Source organism: Tamandua tetradactyla, chromosome 23, assembly GCF_023851605.1.
Source record: "Tamandua tetradactyla isolate mTamTet1 chromosome 23, mTamTet1.pri, whole genome shotgun sequence".
Lineage (NCBI taxonomy): Eukaryota > Metazoa > Chordata > Mammalia > Pilosa > Myrmecophagidae > Tamandua > Tamandua tetradactyla.
Genome location: NC_135349.1, coordinates 6152127 through 6174542, shown reverse-complemented (window position 1 = coordinate 6174542; position 22416 = coordinate 6152127). Strand labels below are relative to the sequence as shown.

The following is a 22416-nucleotide window of genomic DNA, read 5'->3' as shown; positions in this document are numbered from 1 at the left end:
TCCACTATGTTATACAGTCCCATGTTTCACCCTCTGGCTTTTCTTAGTGACACACACAACCCTAAACTTTTCCTTTCAGCCACAGTCGCACCTCCATATCATCACCATTAGTGACACTCACAATAATGTGCTACCATCACCTCCATCCATTTCCAGACATTTCCTATCAACCTCATTACATATTTTGCACAAATTAAACATCAGCTCCTCATTCTCTGCCCTCATTCTGTCTTCTGGTGACCTAGGTTTTAACTATAAACACCATGAATTTGCTACTCATGCATTCTTTTTAAAAAGATATTTTTTGAGGTATTTTCACATACCATACAGTCCATCCAAAGTATACAATCAATGGCTCACAATATCATCACATAGTTGTGCATTCATCATGATCATTTTTAGACATTTGCATCACTCCAGAAAAAGAAATAAAGAGTAAAAGGAAAAAACCCATACCTCTTACTCCTCCTTCTCATTGACCACCAGTATTGCAATCTACCCAATTTTTTTTTTACCTCTTATCTCCCCCCCCATTATTTATATTTATTTTGTCCTTATATTTCTACTCATCTGTTCATAGCCTGGATAAAGGCAGTGTCAGCCAAGGTTTTCACAATCACATGGTCATACTGTAAAAATTATATAGTTACACAATCGTCTTCAAGAATCAAGGCTACTGGATCACAGTAGAACAGTTCAGGTACTTCCCTCCAGCAACTCCAATACACTATAAACTAAAAAGGGATATCTATATAATGCGTAAAAATAACCTCCAGGATAACCTCTCGATTCTGTTTGGACACTCGTGCATCTTAATCTGAATCTTCTTAATCTTCCCAAGGCTTCATTTTCTTCATCAGTACAATGGAGATGCTAATCCTGCACCCACCTGAGAGAACTGCTGTGAGGAGTGAGATAATGTCAACATTTTTTGAGTGTGAAAACACGTCAGGATTTGCTCATGATTTTATGTATTTACCTTGTTTGATCTTCACAACTCTCTGAGGTACGTTCTGTTTTACCTGTTTCATAGCTTAGGAAACTAAGGCCCAGTTTCTCATTTGCTGGTTAAGTATAGAGCTGCAGTGCAAACTCAAGTTGGCCTGACTCCAAAACCAGGTACCTGACTGTTCTGGTTTGAAAGGATGTATGCCTCCTAGAAAAGGAGGCATAAATCCCATTTCATAAAGGTAGAATAATCCCTATTCAATACTGTATGTTTGAAACTGTAATCAGATCATCTCCCTGGATGATGTGATTTAGTCAAGAGTGGTTGTTAAACTGGATTAGGTGATGACATGTCTCCACCCATTTGGGTGGGTCTTAATTGATTTATTGGAGTCCTATAAAAGAGGAAACATTTTAGAGAAGGAGAGATTCGGAGAGAGCAGAGAATGCTGCAGCACCACGAAGCAGAGTCCATGAGCCAGCGACCTTTGGAGATGAAGAAGGAAAACGCCTCCTGGGGAGCTTCATGAAACCAGAAGCCAGAAGGGAAGAAGCTAGCAGATGATGCTGTGTTCGCCATGTGCCCTTCCAGATGAGAGAGGAACCCTGACCGTGTTCACCATGTGCCCTTCCAGATGAGGAACTCTGACTGTGTTCACCATGTGCCCTTCCACTTGAGAGAGAGGCCCTGAACTTCATCGGCCTTCCTGAACAAGGTATCTTTACCTGGATGCCTTAGGTTGGACATTTCTATAGACCTGTTTTAATTGGGACATTTTCTCAGCCTTAGAACTGTAAACTAGCAACTTATTAAATTCCCCTTATTAAAAGCCATTCTGTTTCTGGTATATTGCATTCCGGCAGCTAGCAAACTAGAATACTGACTATAATGCATATGATTTTCCTGGTACAGAGGAGAGGTCCAGTAATTGTTAGCTGGATCCTTCCTTATGACAGACTGAGGCATGCAATGTTTATGATAGAGGATGTAACTCTAATCATTATTAAAGAATTGAGTCAGGTCAGTAGCTTAGAACATCTTCAATTCAAGCCTATAAACATTTATTGAGTGCCTATTGTGTTCAAAGAGTTTCAGGTGCTCTGGGGGAGAGTCTCTGCCTTGAGAGCTTATAATTTACTTCTGGAAAAGACATATTCCCCAAGGTTTCCTGCAAGGGGAGCATGTTAAATTACTTATGTATTGCAGCATAACAAACGATCCCCACACCTACCAGGGGTGATTGTGGTACCTCAGAAGATTAGAGAGGGAACAGCAGGATGGTTCATCTGGGGTCTCAGCTGGAAGACTGGAAGATTGGGGGTTGGAATCATCTAAAAGCATGTCTGTTCACAGTTGGTGGTTGATCCTGGCCAGCTGAAATCTTACCTACAGCTGCCGGCCAGAACACCCACATGTGGCCTCCTCGTGTGGCCTAGGCTTCCTCCAAAAAATGGCAGCTGGATTCACAGGACAGGCACTGAGAAAGAGAAAGATGGTGATATTCACTTGTGTTGTAAAGACAAATATTAGGAGAGAAGCAGAAATTGAATTCCTTTTAATAAGTTCATTCCAGATGTCACATAGCACCACTTCGTGCTCCCTTGGATGGGGCTGTCGCAAGGCCCCTGTCCAGACTCATGGGAGGGCACCCAGACTTCCCCTCTCAGGGGGGATGTTATGGGTTGAAAAGATATGTTGATGTCCTAACCCCCAAGTACCTGTGAATGTGAACTTATTTGGGAATAGGGTTACTGCAAATGGAATTAATTAAATTAAAATGAGGTCACAATGGAGTACTGGAGTATGGAGTGAGGTAGGCCCTAATCCAATATGGCTAGTGTCCTTTTAAGAAGAGAATTGGACACAGAGAAGGGGAAAAGGCTGTGTGATGCTTGAGACAGACATTGAAGGCCATGGAATGCTGCAGCACCAGAAGGTAGGAGGAGGCAAGGGAGGAGCCACCACTACAGGTTTTGATTTCTGGTCTCCAGAACTGTGACTCAGTACATCTCTGTTGTTTTAAGCCATCCAGTCTGTGGCACTTAGTTAGAGTAGCCCTAGGACACTAAGACAGTGGGCATGCCAGTCACCCCGTAGGAAGTGCATTTCGGATGAGGTAGGCCATTGCTTCAGGATAGTGAGGCCATTGCTGGAAAAAACAATCTGCTGCATGTGGGGAAGCTGAATACTACATGATAGGAGATTTCCGAGTGTGGAAATGACCACTGAGGAATGTGACCCAGCATGGAGGAGGTGAGTTTGGGACTTGACAAGAAAATGGAATTTTATATAGTAGGGAAAAGCAAGCAAAGGTAGTCAGCATTGCTGGGCAAGTCCTGTTGACAGATGTGGTCAGAGCTGTAAGGGGACAACAGAGCCACCTACACATCCAGGACATGTAGGTGGAAGCCATGGAATCCAACAGAGAGCAGGTATGTGGAAGAGTTTAGAGTCTAATCAAGATGGCCTAGCAAGTAAAAAAGTCAGTGGGGGAAAGACTCAATACTTCAATAAATGATGCTGGGACAACTGATTGGCTTTTTGTGAATAAGAGTAAAATTAGACTTCCTAGTGTTCACTCTACGGTACAAAAATTAATTCCACAAGGATGTCCACTATCACCGTTGTTATTCAACATTGTGTTGGAAGTTCTAGTGAGAACAATTAGACAAGAAAAAGAAATACAATGGATCAACATTGGAAAGGAAGAAGGACAACTCTCACTGTTTGCTGGTGATATGATACTATATGTCAAAAACCCTGAAAAATCCACAGCAAAACTACTAAAGCTAATAAATGAGTACAGCAATGTGGCAGGTTACAAGATCAACACTCAAAAATCTGTAGTGTTTCTATACACTAGTAATGAACAATCTGAGGGGGAAATCATGAAAAAAATTCCATTTACAATTGCAACCAAAAGAATAAAATATTTAGGAATAAATTTAACTAAAGATACAAAAGACCTATACAAAGAAAACTACAAGAAATTGTCAAAAGAAATCACAGAAGACCTAAATAAACAGAAGGGCATACCATGTTCATGGATTGGAAGACTAAATATAGTTAAGATGTCAATTCTACCTAAATTGATTTACAGATTCAATGCAATACCAATTAAAATCCCAAAAACTTACTTTTCAGAAATAGAAAAACCAATAACTAAATTTACCTGGAGGCACAGTGTGCCCCAAATAGCTAAAAATATCCTGAGAAAGAAAAATGAAGCTGGAGGCCATTTTTCACACTACCTGACTTTAAGGTGTATTATGAAGCTACAGTGGTCAAAACAGCATGGTACTGGCATAAAGATAGACATACTGACCAATGGAATTGAATAGAGTGTTCAGATATAGACCCTCTCATCTATGGACAATTGATCTTTGATAAGGCAGTCAAACCAACTCACCTGGACAGAACAGTCTCTTCAATAAATGGTGCCTAGAGAACTGGATATCCATATGCAAAAGAATGAAAGAGGTTTCATATCTCACATCCTATACAAAAATTTACTCAAAATGGATCAAAGACCTAAACATTAGATCTAAGACCATAAAACTGTTAGAAGAAAATGTAGGGAGATATCTTACAAATCTTATAATAGGAGGCGGTTTCCTAGACCTTACACTCTAAATCACGAGCACTAAATAAATAAATAAATAAATGGGAACGCCTCAAAATTAAACACTTTTGAGCATCAAAAAACTTCGTCAAGAAAGTAAAAAGACAGCTTACACAATGGAGACAATATTTGGAAACGATATATCAGATAAAGGTCTAGTATCCAGAATATATAAAGAGATTGCTCAACTCAACAACGAAAAGAGAGAGAACCCAATTACAAAATGGGCAAAAGACTTGAACAGATACTTCTCAGAAGAGGAAATAAAAATGGCCAAAAGGCACATGAAGAGATGCTCAACTTTCCTGGCTATTAGGGAAATGCAAATCAAAACCACCATGAGATATCATCTCACACCCACCAGAATGGCTATTGTCAATAAAACAGAAAATGACAAGTGCTGGAGAGGATGTGGGAAAAAAGGCACATTTACCCATTGTTGGTGGGAATGTCAAATGGTACAACTGCTGTGAAAGGCAGTTTGGCGGTTCCTCAGGAAGCTAAATATAGAATTGCCATATGACCTGGCAATACCATTGTTAGGTATCTACTCGGAGGACACAAGGGCAAGGACACAAGCGGACATTTGCACACCAATATTTATAGCAGCAGTATTTACAATTGCCAAGAGATGGAAAGAGCCAAAATGTCCATCAACAGACGAGTGGCTAAACAAACTGTGGTATATATATATACGATGGAATATTATACAGCTGTAAGACAGAATAAAGTTATGAAGTATGTAACAACATGGATGGACCTTACGGACATTATGCTGAGTGAGATTAGCCAGAAACAAAAGGACAAATATTGTTTGGTCTCACTGATACGAACTGACATTAGTGAATAGATTTGGAGAATTTCATTGGTAACAGAGACCATCAGAAGATAGAAATAGGGTAGATATTGGGTAATTAGAGCTGAAGGGATACAGATTGTGCGACAGGACTGATTGTAAAAACTCAGAAATGGATAGCACAATACTACCTATCTGTAATACAATTATGTTAAAACACTGAATGAAGCTGAAAGTGAGAATGATAGAGGGAGGAGGGCTGGGGGCACAAATGAAATCAGAAAGAAAGACGATAAAGACTGAGATGGTACAATCTAGGAATGTCTAGAGTGTATAATGATAGGGACTAAATGTACAAATTTAAAAAATTGTTTTTGCATGAGGAAGAACATAAGAATGTCATTACTGCAGGTGTTAAAAATTGATAGTAATTAATATTTAAAAATATTAACTTTTGTGTGAGACTCAAGCAAAAAACGTTTATTTGGTACAAAACTTCTATTTTGACTAGCGCATTTCCTAATATAACTTATGAACACCATAAGTACATGGAATTGAATAGGGCATGAGATTTTGTTGGCTTGTCCAGAAGGATGCCCCAATAAATCCCAGAGTGATTGGAACAGTGAATAAAAAAGTATTTGCAAAGTCCCCTTCAGGAAATGATGAGAACAGGGGAAAATTCAACTTCCCCAAGTTGAATTCTTGATATTCTCACAAGCAATGCGGACAATTAAACCTATGGGCTGAGCCCCCAATCTTGGGGTTTGTTCATATGAAACTTAACCCCACAAAGGATAGGTCAAGCCTACTTAAAATTAGGCCTAAGAGTCACCCCCTTTTGTTGCTCAGATGTGGCCTCTCTCTCTCCAGCCAACACAACAAGCAAACTCACCACCCTCCCCCTATCTACGTGGAACATGACTTCCAGGGGTGTGGACCTTCCTGGCAATGTGGGACAGAAATCCTAGAATGAGCTGAGACTCAGCATCAAGGGATTGAGAAAACCTTCTCAACCTAAAGGGGGAAGAGAGAAATGAGACAAAATAAAGTCAATGGCTGAGAGATTCCAAACAGAGTCGAGAGGTTATCCTGGAGGTTATTCTTACGCATTAAATAGATACCACCTTGTTAGTCAAGATGTACTGGAGAGGCTGGAGGGAATTGCATGAAAATGTAGAGCTGTGTTCCAGTAGCCATGTTTCATAAAGATGATTGTATAATGATATAGCTTTCACAATGTGACTGTGTGATTGTGAAAACCTTGTGTCTGATGCTACTTTTATCTACCTTGTCAACAGATGAGAGGAACATATAGAATAAAATTAAATAATAGGGCTAACAAATGTTAACAAATTGAAATGCTAGTGACCAATGAAAGGGAGGGATAAGGGGTATGGTAAAAAAAAAAGAATGTGTGTGCTTGTACATGGGTGTATCAATAAAAAATATTAATTCCAGATGAACTAAAGAATTTAATTTAAAATATGGAGCCATAGAGGAACTACAAACAGTGAGGAGAATGTTTATCTAATCCTGGGTAGGGGAAGGTCTTCCTAAACATAAAAGCAAAAAAAAATTTTTTATATCCTTTACATCTATAAAGGAATCAACTAATAAGGGATGTTGTCAGAACCAGCCCTCCCACCAAACTGACAGTGGTGAATTGGTTAAGTTGGCATCCTTATGTTGAACTATCATGTTGCTCTAAGAATTGTGTTCTTAGATAATATTTAAGGATATAGGGGAAATGCCCATGGGGTATTAAGTGAAAAAAGTGGATCACAGAGTATTTAATTATGTATAATACATTATATATATATAATTATACCAATTACACTATATACAATTATAGCTGTGCCTTGCTACAAGGGTAGTGATGGTTGAGTTTCGATTGCTTGCTATGTGGCTCAGCACTGTGCAAGGGCTTTACAGACATTATATCATTAAAATGTTCCCAATAACCTGTGATGCTCCCACCTTACAAGTCAGAAGACTGAGCTGTGAAGTTTGTACATTTGCACAAGGCTGCTGCTGCAGTGGAGCAGGGACTTGTCTCCAGAGTCCATGGCCCAAAACCACTCGGATGCTGTGAATTTCCAATTTTAGGAGAAACCACCCCCTCATCGATGAATGGGGGTGCGGGGGGCGACTGAGAGGATGGATATCCAAACATTAACTGTTTATGCCTGGGTGGCCAGAGGACTTTCCACATTTTCTACAAATTCATATTACTTTTAGACTTAAATCTCTAAAGCATATTAGAAAAGAATGGGCATCAGTTATATAAAAGCGCACACAGGCATATTCGAAAGCCCTCTCTTGGCTTGGGGTCCCCGAATGATTTGTAAACCTAGCTCTGGAAATATCCCCAAGAAGACACACACCTACAAATATCCAGAGCAGAGCTGGGCACCGGGAACCCCTCGGCAGCCAATCACTGCAGCCGAGGCTGAATGAAAGCAGTTTCTGAAACTAATTACCATTGCCCTAAGGGGAGAGACTCACCTAAGAGGGGTCCGGTGTGACGGGACAGAGCCCACTCTGTTCTTTTACCTTTACGGACTTCCCACCGCGGCCCCTCGAATCTGACTCACACCCAGGGACCCCTCGCGGAGCTCGCCACAGAAGGACCTCCAGGTGGCGCCCGAGAGTCCGGCTTGGGGGCTGGGTCCAGCCACGCAAATTACCCTGGTTGCCATGGCTATAGCCGGGAGCCGGAGGATCAAAACCCGATCCAGGAAGAGATGGTCTCAGCCCCCTGCCACCTGCCTGGTCTGACCTTCTCACCTCACAGCCGTCATCCTATCGTCCCCACACTCAGACCTCAGTTTCCCTGTCTTTAAAATATGGAGACTGTAGAGTAGTGTGTTGGAAAGCAAGAAGGTAGATTTTTCAGTACTGCTTTAATTTTTTTTTTAATTATAGAATGGCTCAAACGTACAGAAAACCATAGTAGTAAAATAGCAACACTCATGCAGCCTCCATCCAAAATTAATATCTGTCAACATTTTTATCCCACATGTTCCTGATTTTTATTTTAGGAAATCTTTGCATGCCTTCTAGATCATATTCTCTTCTCCCATTATCTTGAGGTGGGTGTGTATCCGACTTGTCTATGCACTGGGGTCTCTTGCCTGCTCCACAGGTAAGAGGGGGCTCATTTCTGAAGGTGGCAGATCTTTGCACTAAACCTTCAATGGACATTTAAAAAATAGGCTGTGAGACTTCTCCTTTTCTGCATGCCTGTGGGGACCAGGACAGGATCCTGTCTCAGTGCCATCCACTTTTCTCTAAAACCTCATGCCAGCCATCAGAAGGAGTGCCCCTGACCACACACCTGTCACCTGTGCCCTGTGGCCTCCCTCCCACTTGCTCTGCCCCTTTCTAGCAGGGTCGGCAGAGCATAGGAGCCTCACGGGTGTTGGAACTGTGCACCCGGACCCCTTCCCTGCTTTAATGCTTTGAGGTCACTGTCTTGAAATCTTTAATCCATATATCTCTGAACAAGTGTTTTCTAAGTGAAGTCTGAGGGAACAATGGAGCTTGCACGTGTGCAAGGCAATAAGCTAAGAGAGCCAGGCCCGCTGCTTCATGCAGCCCCATACTCAGAGTGCATTGAAAATGCTCAGGTGCAGGTGTGGTTCGTGGGAATTTGGGCAGATGCAAAGCTGGTACAGGTAAGTGTGCCACCTCCATGTCTAAGGAAGTGGGGCACTGTCAGCCTCAACGGGCCATGAGAAAGGAGGCAGGGGCATCCTAAGGAACAATGAGCAACCAAGGAAGCCTGTCCTACCCCTTCTTACTGTGTTACTTCCTGACCACTTGCATAGAATGAAGGGAAAGATATAGCAGCTTATCTTTTCCTTTCCTTTCTGACCTTCCTTATTCATCATAAGATAAAGGTAGAGAGAATTGAGAGAATGTGCTCATATCAAGGAGTGAAGTAAAAACAGTTGCCTTAGCTTTGTAGAGTGCTTCCATTATTTTTGTAAGAATGAAATATGTGCAAGCTACAAATATCAATTATATCATTTCAGTGGCTCCGCATAGGAATTCAATAATCTTACATTTGCATTAAAAACTGGCATTGTACAACATAAAGATGAACAATGAAATCCATGCTGATAATTTAAATGTCTGATTTTCCTTTGCTTAGAATGACATTAGATAGCAAATAGAAAACATCAAGAGAGAGATCACAGAAAAAAGGGAAAAGCTTTGTATTTTAGTGTCTGTGCTGGTTTAAAATGATGTATGTACCCTAGAAAAGCCATGCTCTAATCCTAATCCCACTTTGTAAGGCAGCCATTTCTTCTAATCCCTATTCAGTATTGTGTTTAAAATATTAGTTTCAACTAATAATTAGATCATCTCCCTGGAAATGTGATTTAATCAAGAGTAGTTCTTAAACTGGATTAGGTGGAGGTGTGTCTCCACCCATCTGGGTAGGTCTTGACTAGTTTACTGGAATCCTATAAAAGAGGAAACATTTTGGAGGAAGAGATTCAGAGAGAGCAGAGCAGAACAACATAGCCATGAGAAGCAGAGTCCAGCAGCCAGCGACTTTTGGAGATGAAGAAGGAAAATGCCTCCCAGGGAGCTTCATGAAACAGGAAGTCAGGAGAGGAAGCTAGCAGATGACACCGTGTTCGCCATGTGCCCTTCCAGCTGAGAGAGAAACCCTGACTGTGTTTGCCATGTGCCCTTCCACTTGAGAGAGAAACCCTGAACTTCATCGGCCTTCTTGAACCAAGGTATCTTTCTCTGGATGCCTTTGATTGGACATTTCTATAGAGTTGCTTTAATTGGGACATTTTCTCAGCCTTAGAACTGTAAACTAGCAATTTATTAAATTCCCCCTTTAAAAAGCCATTTCGTTCCTGGTATATTACATTCTGGCAGCTAGCAAACTACAACAGTATCTTTCATGGTGCTTTATTCCTGCTCTATGAAAAGGGGCCCCACATTTTCATTTTTTACAGTGCCCCACAAATTATGCAGCTGGCCCACAGCCAAGTCCTCAGCCCTGAGGACCCAGCAGACCTCTGGAAACTTGGAAATAATCCATAGTACTTTGTGATAGGGGTGAAAGTCTAGGCGTATTGGGGGGGACACCTTCCTAGTCCATTCCTTTAGTCCAGCTGAGGCCTCTGGTTCTCCTTCCTCCACAATGAAATACTGGGACTCATCTTTACATTAATGTTCTAAAATGAATTAGGGAGATGAGGATACAAGAGTTTTGCCAGTTTTACTATGGAAACATAACTGGTTTGTCTCTCTGCTATTTTTCTGTCCTTGATCCAATCTATCTGTGGTGGAGATGGATCATCAAGGTCTACTGTCAAGGGAGAATCAGGCATTGGTTGGGGAGTGTATAGAAATGGGTGAGGAGTATTTGCTGGAGTAAGAGTTTGGGTGCAAAGTAACATGATGTAACCTGGGAGGGACCTGTGCCATTGTTTTGAGGAGGGTTGTCCAAATGATGCCAGAGGAGTGGGCCAGGAAGGACCCCTATTTATGGATGCCTTGTGAAATTTGGAGTCCCTGTCAGTCAACCAACCCCCAGGCAGCTGCACCCAAGCCTACACCCATCTCGGTCTGCATAGATGGGGGAAGATGGCTCCATCTTTCCCAGCACCTTGGGAGTGATACCCAGTCATGCTCTGGTTTATTTGTTTTAACTGAGCTAGTCTACTGATAACCACTTAAGTAGTTTCCTGTTTCCCACTATTATAAACAGTGGAATGATGAATATTTTTATATGTGTACAGCAGGGAGTCTGTCTCTAGGCCTGACTGTCCAAGACAGGAGCCACTGGCCACATGTGGTTGTTTAAATGAATCAAATTTACCCAATTAAAAAAAGGGCAGAAGACTTGACTAGACATCTCTGAAACAGCTATCAAATGGACAATAAGCATATGAAAAGGTACTCAAGGTTGTTAGTCATTAGGGAAATGCAACTCAAAACCACAATGAGATACCACTTCATACCCACCGAGGTGGCTATTATTAGAAATAATATGAAAAATGACAAGTGCTGGTGAGGATGTGGAGAAATTGGAACACTCATACATTGCTGGTGGAAATATAAATGATGTAGCCGCTGTGGAAAACAGTTTGGCAGTTCCTCAGAAAGCTAAACATAGAATTACCATATGACCTGGCAATTCCACTCCTAGGTATAGACCCCAAATAACTGACAGCAGGGTCTCGGATAGATACTTTACACTGATGTTCATAGCGGCATAATTCACGATGGCCCCAAAGTGGAAGTAACCCAAGGGTCCGTCAACAGATGATAGATAAACAAGATGTGGTCTATCCACACAAGGGAATAGTCAGCCATGAGAAGGAACAACGTTCTGATCCATGCAACAACATGGAGGAGCCTTGAAGACATCATGTTGAGTGAAATAAGCCACGTTCAAAAGGACGAATATTATGATTCCATTTCTATGAAATACCTAGGATAAGCAAATTTGTAGAGACAGAAAGTAGAGTTGAGTTTCCCAGAGGAAATCAGGAGTTTAATGGGGACAGAGTTTTCTGCTTTGGGGGATAAAAAAATTTGGACGTCGATAGTGGTGATGGTTGCACAACATTGTGAATGTAATAACTGCCACTGAATCGTATGCTGAAAATTGGTTAAAATGGCAAGTTTTATGACTCCACTCAAAAACTGTAAAATTAAAAAAAATAAAAGAACCTTCAAAAGCTCCGGTATCCCACCTCTTCTCACTCCAGCGCCACCTCTGCCCCTGCCCCTCGATCACTGCCATGGCCCTCAGTCGACTCCCTGACCCTCAAATCCAGTCTGTCTGCAGCAGCCAGAGCAATCCTTTTAAAAACATAATCATTTCACTCCTGTATATGAAATCCAACCAGGGAGTAAAAGCCAAAGTCCTTACTGGGCGCGCAGGCCCCACCCAATCACTCCCCCCACCCACTCACTCTCCCCACCTCCTCCCCTGCTCCTCTCCACTGGCTCACTGCCCCCATCCTGGCCTCCCCACCAAGCCATCCCACTCCAGAGCTTTTGCATGGGCTGGTGTTTGTGTTTTTAACACTCGTTCCCCATCCCTCACCTTGAAGGCTTTGCTCAAACTCTGCCTCCCCAGGAGGGTACCCTCTGTGTAAAACTGGAGTCTGGTTCCTCTGCCTCCCACCAGCACTTGGGAACACCTTTCCCTACTCTGCTTTTCCTTTTCTCTGTAACCCTTATCATCTTCTGCCTTAGTTCCCTGGCTGATACGACAAATACCACACTATGGGTTGGCGTAACAACGGGAATTTATTGGCTCATGGTCTCAGAGGCTGGAAGGTGGCTTCCCCTGAGGGTCAGTAGTTTTCTGGTGGGCTGGCCAGCCTTGGGCCCCTTGGGCTCCCTGTCACGTGATGATGTCCTCTCCTTCCTTCCGGCACCAATAACTTTCCAGCCTCAGGTCTTCCACCTGACTCTCTTCATAAAGTCTTCAGTAATTGTATTAAGGCCCTATCTCATTCAGGCCACACCTCAACTAAACATAGCATTTTCAAAAGGTTCTAGTTACGATGGGTTCACACCCATAGGAATGAAATAACATTTTTTTCTGGGCTACGTAACTTAGCCTTCCATACCTTCTAACATCCTATATAATTTACTTATGTTTATTGTCTGCCTCCCCGCTTTAGAATGTTAAGTTCCAGGAGGGCAGTGATTTTTGTTTCATTCACTGATGTATGTCCGAGTTTTACAAATAGTATCTGACACTCAAGAGTAGTCATTCACTAAATATTTAGTGTATAAATAAATCAACATCTTAAAAAACCCACTTGTCTTGAAATTAGAAGCATGTTTCATGTGGGAAAATGCAGGAAAGTGAGGCCTGATAAAGGACTTGTATCCAGAATATATAAAGAACTTTTACAACTCATAATAAAAAGACAACCCAATTTATAAATGAGCAAATGATTTCTCCAAAGGTATACAAATGGCTAATAAGTTAACAAGCATGAAAAGATACTCAACATCATTAGTCATCAGGGAAAACTACAGTGAGATACCACTTGACACCACTATGTTGGCTTTAATCAAGGGCAGCCCATCACAGGTATTGGCTAAAATTTGGAGAAATTGGAGCCTTATATATTGCTAGTGGAAATGTAAAATAGTGCGGCCATGTTGGAAAACAGTTTGGCAGTTCCTCAAAAAGTACGAGGTGAGACCACTGGCTGAGTGAGGGGACGAGATAAGGGGTGGGGATTAGAGGTCTAAGGAGACAAGGAGGGAAGGTTAAAACCATGAGTTCAGGAGTGGCAGGACCCAAGAATCCCGGGTAGTGCGGTGGTCCTTGCAGATGGCAATGATGATTTACCGCCAGCCTCCAAGGTGTGGCTGTCCAGTCCTCCAGGTACAAACCCAGAGGGAGTAAATTGCCTTTGTTACTAAGATTCTCCCCAAATCAATAGCCACTTAACAGCATCACCATGTGGTGCCAATTAAGTGTGCATATATAGAAATCTAGACCTAAAAGGATGTCAGTCTACAAACTCCCAAAGTAGCTCAGGGAACAAAAAGCAACAGTGTGATATGCTGACAAGGTCCAGACCTCAGGCAAGTGGCTTTACAGGAGACCCTGTGGTCAGCTCTTTCTGACTGTGAAGGATGGCTATGAAGTTGGCTTCATTCTGGAGACCCGCATGGCAGAGAACCAGAACCATTTCCAAAACCTGCAAGTGCCATCTGCCCACGAGTGGTTCTCACCACGTGACTGGCGCTATTTCTGAAAGTGTGTGAGCGAAGGAAGCATCCCTGATGTGAAGCCCACGGGAGCCCCACACATATTAGGCAAGCAGACAGAAAAAGCAGTTCAAAATAGATTCTGTCTAGGGCAGAAAATGACTTAGTGCCAGAACGGAAAAGATGGACCGAGATGAGTGCTGTCTGGGGGCACTTGGTCTTGGAGAACCATGAGTCCAGGACTTCTCTGGAGCTTTCTCTGCATGGACAATTTAGCCATTCCTCATCAGCCCACATGGCCAGGCCTGGCCCTGGGGTGGCTGGAGGGAAAGACAAGCTGGGGTGAGTGGCCTCTGCCTCCACCCCAAGGGTACACTGCCTTTGGGTTGGGATGATATTGGTGGTTCTAAAGGTCTCTTCTGAGTTGATTTTTGAGCTGAGACCAGGCCTGACTCTTGGGGCTACTCCATTTCCCCATGGGCAAGTGGAAACCTACCCTTCATGCCTGGAAAAGCTCTGAGAATCCTGCTCCTGGGGAACATGTTGCCTTTCTCTAAGGAGCCCTGTTGTGGGTGAATCGGGTCCCCCCAGAAAACATATTGAAAGCCTAAACCCCCAGGAGCTTAAATGTGATCTTAGTGGGTAATAGGGTCTTTGCAGATGTAATCAAGTTAAGATGAAGGCAAGCTGGAACAGGGTGTAATCAAGCTAAGATGAAGGCAAGCTGGAATAAGTCCAAATTCATGTTCTTATAAGAAAAGGGAAATGTGGGTACAGAGACAAAGACAAAGGGGAGAAGGCTATGTGAAGATGGAAGCAGAGGCTGAAGTGATACAGCCACAAGCCAAGGACACCAGGGATTGCCTGGAGTCTTTGGAGGGAGGTGGCCCTGCCCACACCTTCATTTTGGACTTGTAGCCTTCAGAGCATTAAGATGATCAATTCCTTTTAAGTCACCAAGGTTGAGGTACTTTATAAAGGCAAACACAGGAAACTAATGTAGGCTCTAACACCAAACAGTGTGTAATCAGGAATTTCAGGAATGATGGGGGCCGGTGGGGAAAGTGCATTTGGGGGTACAAGGTGGGCTAAGGCTGTGAACCATCATTTTAAGGGACACTCCTGTCTTTTCACGCCCTCTTTTAAGTGCAGGCAGTGAAAACCCAACAGCTTAAGCAGCCATGGGGATCTATTAACTGTTGTGCAAAGGAAATTCAGAGGATATATTGCCTTTAGCATGACTGGCTTCAGGACTAATCAATGTTTGAGAAGTCTGCATCTCTTTTTACATTTCTCATAAATTCTTTTTTTTAAAATATTTTAATCAAGATATCTTCACACACATACAGTCCATCCAAAGTATACAATCAATAGCTCATAATATTGTCACATAGCTGTGTATTCATCACCATGATCATTTTTAGGACATTTGCATCACTCCAGAAAAAGCAATGAAAAGAAAAAGAAAAAGAAAAAACTCATAGGAGTACAAAAGTAGTTCAGTGACAGAATTCTCACCTGCCATGTGGGAGACCCAGGTTCGGTTCTGGCCTGTGCACTTCCCCCCACCCCACCCCCCCACAAAAAAAATTCAACAAATGGTGCTGCAATAATGGGATAGTCACATGGAAAAAATATGAAATGTGACCCCAACCATACAGCATACAAAAAAAAACACAAAACTCATACATATCATACCCTTTACCTCCCCCATTGACCACTAGTATTTCAATCTACTCAATTTTTTTTTACCCCTTATCCCCCCTATTATTTTTTTTACTTTTTATCTTTGTTTTTTTACTCATCTGTCCATACCCTGGATAAAAGGAGCATCAGACATAGGGTTTTCACAATCACAGAATCATATTGTAAAAGCTATATAGTTATGCAATCATCTTCAAGAATCAAGGCTACTGGAACATAGCTCAACAGTTTCAGATACTTCCCTCCAGCCACTCCAAAATACCATAAACTAAAAAGGCATAGCTACATAATGTGTATGAATAAACTCCAGGAAAACCTCTCGACTCTGAAATCTCTCAGCCTCTGAAACTTTAGCTAATTTCTCACTTTCCGCTTTTGGTCAAGAAAGTTTTCTCAATTCCATAATGCTGGGTCCTGGCTCATCCCAGGAATCCTGTCCCACGTTGCCAGGAAGATTTACACTCCTGGAGTTATGTCTCACATGGGGGGAAGGAAGTGAGTTCACCTGCTGAGTTGGCTTAGAGGGAGAGGCCACATCTGAGCAACAAAAGAGGTTCCCTGGGGGTGACTCTAAGGCATAATAATAAGCAGTCTTAGCTTGTCCTGTGCAGGAATAAGTTTCATAGGGGTGAACCCCAAGATCAAGGGCTCAGCCTATGGAATTGGTTGTCCCCACTGCTTGTGAAAATATCATGAATTTCCCATATGGGAAGTTTAATATTTCCTCCTTTTTCCCCAGTTCCCCCAAGGGAACTTTGCAAATACTTTTTTATTCTCTACCCATATTACTCTGGGATGTATTGGGGCATCACACTAACTTGTACAAATCAACAAGATCTCAACTCCTTATTCTAGATTCCATGCAATTATGGTGTTCCAGTAAACTGGCCATACAAGTTAAATTTGATAATGTGCTACCTAAAATATAAATTTTGCACCAAATAAACATCTCTCCCTTTGGTCTTGCACAGAAAATGAAGTTTTAAAATATGGACTATATTACACTTTACCCTGTATTCTGATTTACCTTAGACCTATCCAGATCAGCTTTATTCATACCTCTAGTCAAAATCTGCTCACTTTTTCAACTTTTTAAGAGTTGCTGTATGGGGTAATGCTGACACAGCTTCAGAGCTCAAACTCTGAGTCTCAGGTGTCACATTAAATACCCGCAGTTTCAGGGAACGACCAGGTTATATGCAAACAGCTCAGTATCTCATAATTTAGAAATAACAGTTAAAACTCCTGAATACATGCGACTGCTATAAGATCTTACAATCTAGGATCCTTTACAATAGGGCCCAACCTGATAGCCCATGCTCTCCACTTCAGTTCTCCAAGTATGTATATTATAGTTAGTCCATATGAGTGAGGCATGTTAATATCTGTCTTTTTGTTTCTGAAATTTCATTCAGCATAATGTCTTCATAAATTCGTATATATGTCCTCATAAATTCTTATAAGTCACTTTCTATGGCCAGATGCTGTTCTAAGTCCTTCACAAATATCAACTGATTTAATCCTCACAAATGAGCTTGGGGACTAGTTACCATCATTGCTCTTTTAGACAAGATCACCAAGGCACAGACAGGTTAAGTAACTTGCTCAAGATCACACAGTCAGTAAGTGGCAGAGTCGAGATTTGACTCAGGGTTCCAGACCCCATGCTCTTAGTTAAGTGGCACTAAAGGGCCACACGCCCCAAAAGAACAGATATTTCCTGATAGGTGTCATGTCATCCTGATGGAGAGGATTCTGATTGGCCAGTTCCTGGGCAGGGGGCAGGGCTCGCCCCATCCTTATCACATGCATTGAGCCCAGCGATGCTGTGGACAGGGAACTGCTCCAAAGGGAGGGGCTTTGGGCAGATGTCCCCTTAGTCAGAAAGCCAGGCCTGGGCCAGACTGCAGGATGCCGGGAAGCCAATATGTGATCTGCACCCCAGCAAGAAACCTCCACTCTCTGTTTGGGTTTGTTGAGAATTCTATTTGAGGCAACATGAGAAAGTGAAGAGAAAGCCTCCAATAGAAGCACAGTTGTTTTTGAGGGTCTGTGTGTGTGTAGAGCTGGAGCTGGTGGCGGTGGGGGAGCTGCTTTCCTTTGACCAGTCCCTTGGGAAGGAGCTGGGATGGCCCTGGGGGTCCCACATGCCATAAGGGGTGTGTGCAGGCTCCACAACTCCAGACTTTCATTTCACATTGATGTACTTATACATTTCTACTGTGCCGACGAGCACACCCTGCTAAAGGTGGCCTGGCCAGCCCTTCTTTACTGGCCCTATCTTTCCACCAGTTGTCCAGCTACTTCAATTAGCTCTCCACTCCTCTCCTGGGGTTCCTGGTTTTCCAGTTTGAAAAAGGAAACTTGCTTCAGTGTTTCTGCCCCGGGGGGTCATTGGGCAGGTGTCTAGCCATACCCCCGGCATTTGTCCAGGCTCTTTCTGTGCTGGAATGCCAATGGAGTGGGGGGTCAGCTCACCCAGACCCACAGACTCCCTTTCACTGGAAGGGGGCTAGTGTGAGACCTAATTCTTGCCCACCCATTAGTCAACAAACAAATTTGTTTGACTTTTCCCTTATTCTCTTGTTCATGGTCACAAGAAGGCTGCCTGAGCTCAGGCACCACATCTATAGTCAAAGAAATAAGGGCATATTAGTTTTCCAATACTGTGTGACAAATTACCACAAACTTAGCAGCAAAAAACAATACCCATTTATTATCTCACAGCTCTGTAGGTCATAATCCAGGTGGGTTCGCCTGGCTTCTCTGCCTGGTGCCTCACAGGGCCAAAATCAAGGTGTCAGTCAGCCAGGCTGGGCACTTACCCAGAGGTTCTGTGGAATGACCTGCTTTGAAACTCAGGTTTTTGGCAGAATTTAGTTCCTTCTTGTTTTAGGACTGACATCCTTTTTCCTGCTGATTGGGAGCTGGGGCTTAGTTCAGCTTCTTGAGGCCATCCACATTTCTCCTCATGTGGCACCCTCCTTATAAACAGCAGGGGCACCATTTGAATCTCTCTTTTATTGGTCAGTAGTTTGTTTTTTTTTTTTCCTTCTTTGTTGCTGTTCTATTCTTTACTTTTTTTTTTAACTTGTTTGTTCATATTGTTAGGCTTTTGAGATCTGGCATCATTTCATCATCTTGAATCTGAAGTCTTCCACCCCCATGACATGAGTCATGGGCTAGACTCATGTACCCAGGCAGGAAATTCCAGGGTAGAATTCCATCTGCCTATTGCTGTAACCAAACTGCCTGTCCCAGGAGGACCATGGGTTGTAGATATCCTGAAGGATGCTACCCGACGCTGAAGTCCCTGACCAGCCAGCCAGCCAGTTGGCAAAAGCCCCACAAAGATTAGATGGTGCCCGCAGGAGATACGATAATTAGTAGTCAGAATGTGGCTCTTCTTGTCCACCTCCCCAGGTGGACCACCAAGACTGGCAGCATGAAGTTTTCTCTCTAGGAGAAGGAAAAAGCAAAGACAAGGGCCCAAACAAGGCCTGGGATAAAGCACCTGGAGACTCACTCCAAAAGAGCCTCAAGTTCAAGAGGAATTTGTGACGAAAGTTACAAAATAGGCCCTTAGGGAGGGAGGAAGAGGGACAGTTATTGGGTTAAATGGCATTAGGTAGTAGATGGACACAGTTCAGGGCACAGTGCTAAGGAACAGTTATGGGGACCTTCCACCAGCCATAGGCTTGGAAACAGGGACACCTCTTCTCAACTCTCTGCAGGACTGTCAATTCCCTACCAAGACCACCAGGAAGCCACCTATAGCTGAAAAAGCCACGTTTATTGACTCCTTGCAACAAAGCAGAACACATGCCATTTGGCAGTAAGATGTGTTAGAAACAGCCTATAATTGCTGAAGAAGCGGCAATCCCTCATATTAGCTAGGATACAAGGATGCTTGGTTGATTTTCTGGCTTGGACAGTGTTCACATTTCGTCTGTGTTCAAACATGATTATGGATTGGACTTGTTTCTGACTTGATCCATCCTGGTCACAGAATGATCTTCTCTGAGATTGATGTTCTGTAAATTGTTTATGTCCAACAGGAGAACGCCGAGATTAACCATGACTGCCAGGTGCGCTTGCAGCCACCCAAGGCCCAGCTGAGGGTTTCAGGCCAACTCCTGTATGTCAGGGGCTGCTCTTCTTGTTGTCAGCCCTTAGGGAAGTCCTTTCCCTTCTCAGTACCATAGTGAGGGGAAGGATTGTGTCCTTCCTACAGCTGCATGTTCCAGACTACACCTGCCTCAGGTCTAAGCTCCAGGAAACATGGAGCACTTTGAGCCTTGTCACACAACCCTGCCCAACTTCTGGGGGAAAGCTGGAATCTCCTGAATGGCTCTGGGGATGAGGACAGGTTCTCCTCCTGGCTCTGATACTAAATATTGTTTGTAGGCCAAGATCTCCTGTCCTATCATAAGCAATGAGGACACTGCTGACCATTTGTTCAGGCAGGACCCATAGGAGTCACTCAGAAGGAAGACTTTAATTGGAGAACACAATAATATGCAGATCAGGAAGTCTCTAAGAGCTATAAGAGAAAAGCCTCAATGACTTCCAAGTGAATGAATGGCTATTTAAAAAATTAAGCACAATCACTTCACACCCACTAGGATGACTCAAATTAAAAGGTCAGATACCAAGTGCTGGTGGGAATGTAAAATAGTTCAGCCACTGTTGAAATACAGTTTGGCAGTTCCTCAACCGATTTAACATAGAGCTATGTTTAACATAGCATTGAGCTACGTTCATATGACCCAGCAATTCCACACCTAGGAATATGCCCAAGAGAAAGGAAATGAAGTTAACAGATGTCCATACAAAAATTGTATATAAGTGTTTACTGAAGCTTTATTCACAATAGATAAAAGGTATAAACAACCCAAATGTCCATCAGTGGACAAACAGATAAACAAAAGTGGTCTATCCATACAATGGAATATTATTCAGCTATGAGAAAGAATGAAGTTCTGATTCCTGTTACAACGTGGGTGAACCTTGACAGCATCATCTAAATGAAAGTTAGAACCAAAGACCACATATTTTATGATTTCATTCATATGAAGTGTTCAGAATAGGGAAATCTTTAGGGACAGAAAGTAGATCAGTGGTCTCCTGTGGTTGGGGGTTTGGTGGGAGGACAGGGGCGTGATCACTAAAGGCTACAGGTATTCCCAGCTGCCCAAGGGGTGGCAGCCCATGAACTGACAGGGAGAACACAAACAAGGGGAACACACCCTCCCTTTTCCTCTTTCACATAGCCAAGTCAATGCTGCTCCTGTTCATTTGCCTCAAACAAAACAGAAGCTGCATATTGCAGAATTAATCTTGTCCCAGGCATTGTCTGCACTCCACAGGAACAAGTTAGCACATTTAAACGCCTCTCCACTCCATTTCATCTGCCTGTTAGTCAGCTTGGCTCAGCCGGTGTCCTGGGGCTCAGTCCAACTCTTGGTCTTTGTCCGTTATTGAGCACGGTGTATTAAAATCTCTTACTATTAATTTAGAACTCTCAGTTTGTCCCTTCAAATCTGTCACTATTTGCTTCATATATTTTGGGGCTCTGCTGTTAGGTGCATGTATATTTATAATTGCTACAACCTTTTGTTGAATTTTTCCCTTTATCAGTAGATAATGGGCATCTTTGTCCCTTGCAACTGTCTGACTTAAAGACTATTTTATCTGATATTAATATAGCCACCCCAGCTCTTTTTGGTTACTTCTTGCTTAGTATATGTTTTCCCATCCTTTCACCTTCAACCTACTGTGTCTTTGACTTTAAGGTGAATTTTCTTGCAGACAGCATATAGTAGGGTCGTTGTTCTAGTTTGCTAGCTGCCAGAAAGCAATATGCCAGAATCGGAATGGCTTTTAAAAAGGGGAATTTAATAAGTTACAATTTTACAGTTCTAAGGCTGAGAAAATATCCCAATTAAAACAAGTCTATAGATGTCCAGTTTAAGGTATCCAGGGAAAGATACCTTGGTTCAAGAAGGCTGATAATGTTCAACATTTCTCTCTTGGCTGGAAGAGCACGCGGTGAACATGGCAGCATCTGCTGGCTTTCTCGTGGCTCTACAAAAGGGACTCTCTCCAAAATGTTTCCTCTTTTAAAGGATTCCAGTAAGCAACTCCACCTTCAATAGGTGAAAACACACCTCCATGGATATCATCTAATCAAAACTTACCACCCACAAGTGGGTGGGTCACATCTCCATGGGAACAATCAAAATGCTCCCACCCAGTAATATTGAATGAGGATTAAAGGACATAGCTTTTCTGGGGTCCACCATAGATTCAAACCAAGATAGTCATGCTTTTTTTTTTTTCATGGACAGGCACCAAGAATTGAACTCGGGTCTCCTGCATGGCAGGCGAGAACTCTGTCTGCTGAGCCACCATGGCCCACTCTAGGGTCATGCTTTTTTATCTGTAGTGCCAATCTCTGCCTTTTGACTGGAGAGTTTAATCCACTTACATTTAAAGTCACTACTGATAATACAGGACTTTCTTCTGTCATTTTGCTACTTAGCCTTTGTAGTCTTATACCTTTTTTGTCCCTCACTTCTGTTAATGCCTACTTTTATATTTACTTGATTTTTTTGTCAT

General features: G+C 42.7%; 1 protein-coding gene and 1 long non-coding RNA gene across 3 annotated transcripts in view; one reads left to right on the top strand and one right to left on the bottom strand.

Moving 5' to 3' along the window:
* Positions 1-22416, top strand: part of LOC143666958 (oncomodulin) — a 120665-nt gene that overhangs the window by 6325 nt on the left and 91924 nt on the right. The gene's annotated exons all lie outside the window — the stretch shown is intronic.
* The window catches only part of LOC143666960 (uncharacterized), a 120826-nt gene continuing 99616 nt past the window's right edge, over positions 1207-22416 (bottom strand). The window contains exons 6-7 of one of the 2 annotated variants that reach the window (XR_013167794.1): positions 2199-2426; positions 1207-2117 (exon numbers count right to left, since the gene is read on the bottom strand). This is a non-coding gene — a long non-coding RNA (uncharacterized LOC143666960). Of the gene's footprint in view, positions 2427-22416 lie in introns of both variants that reach the window. The other variant, XR_013167793.1, reaches the window with a different exon arrangement.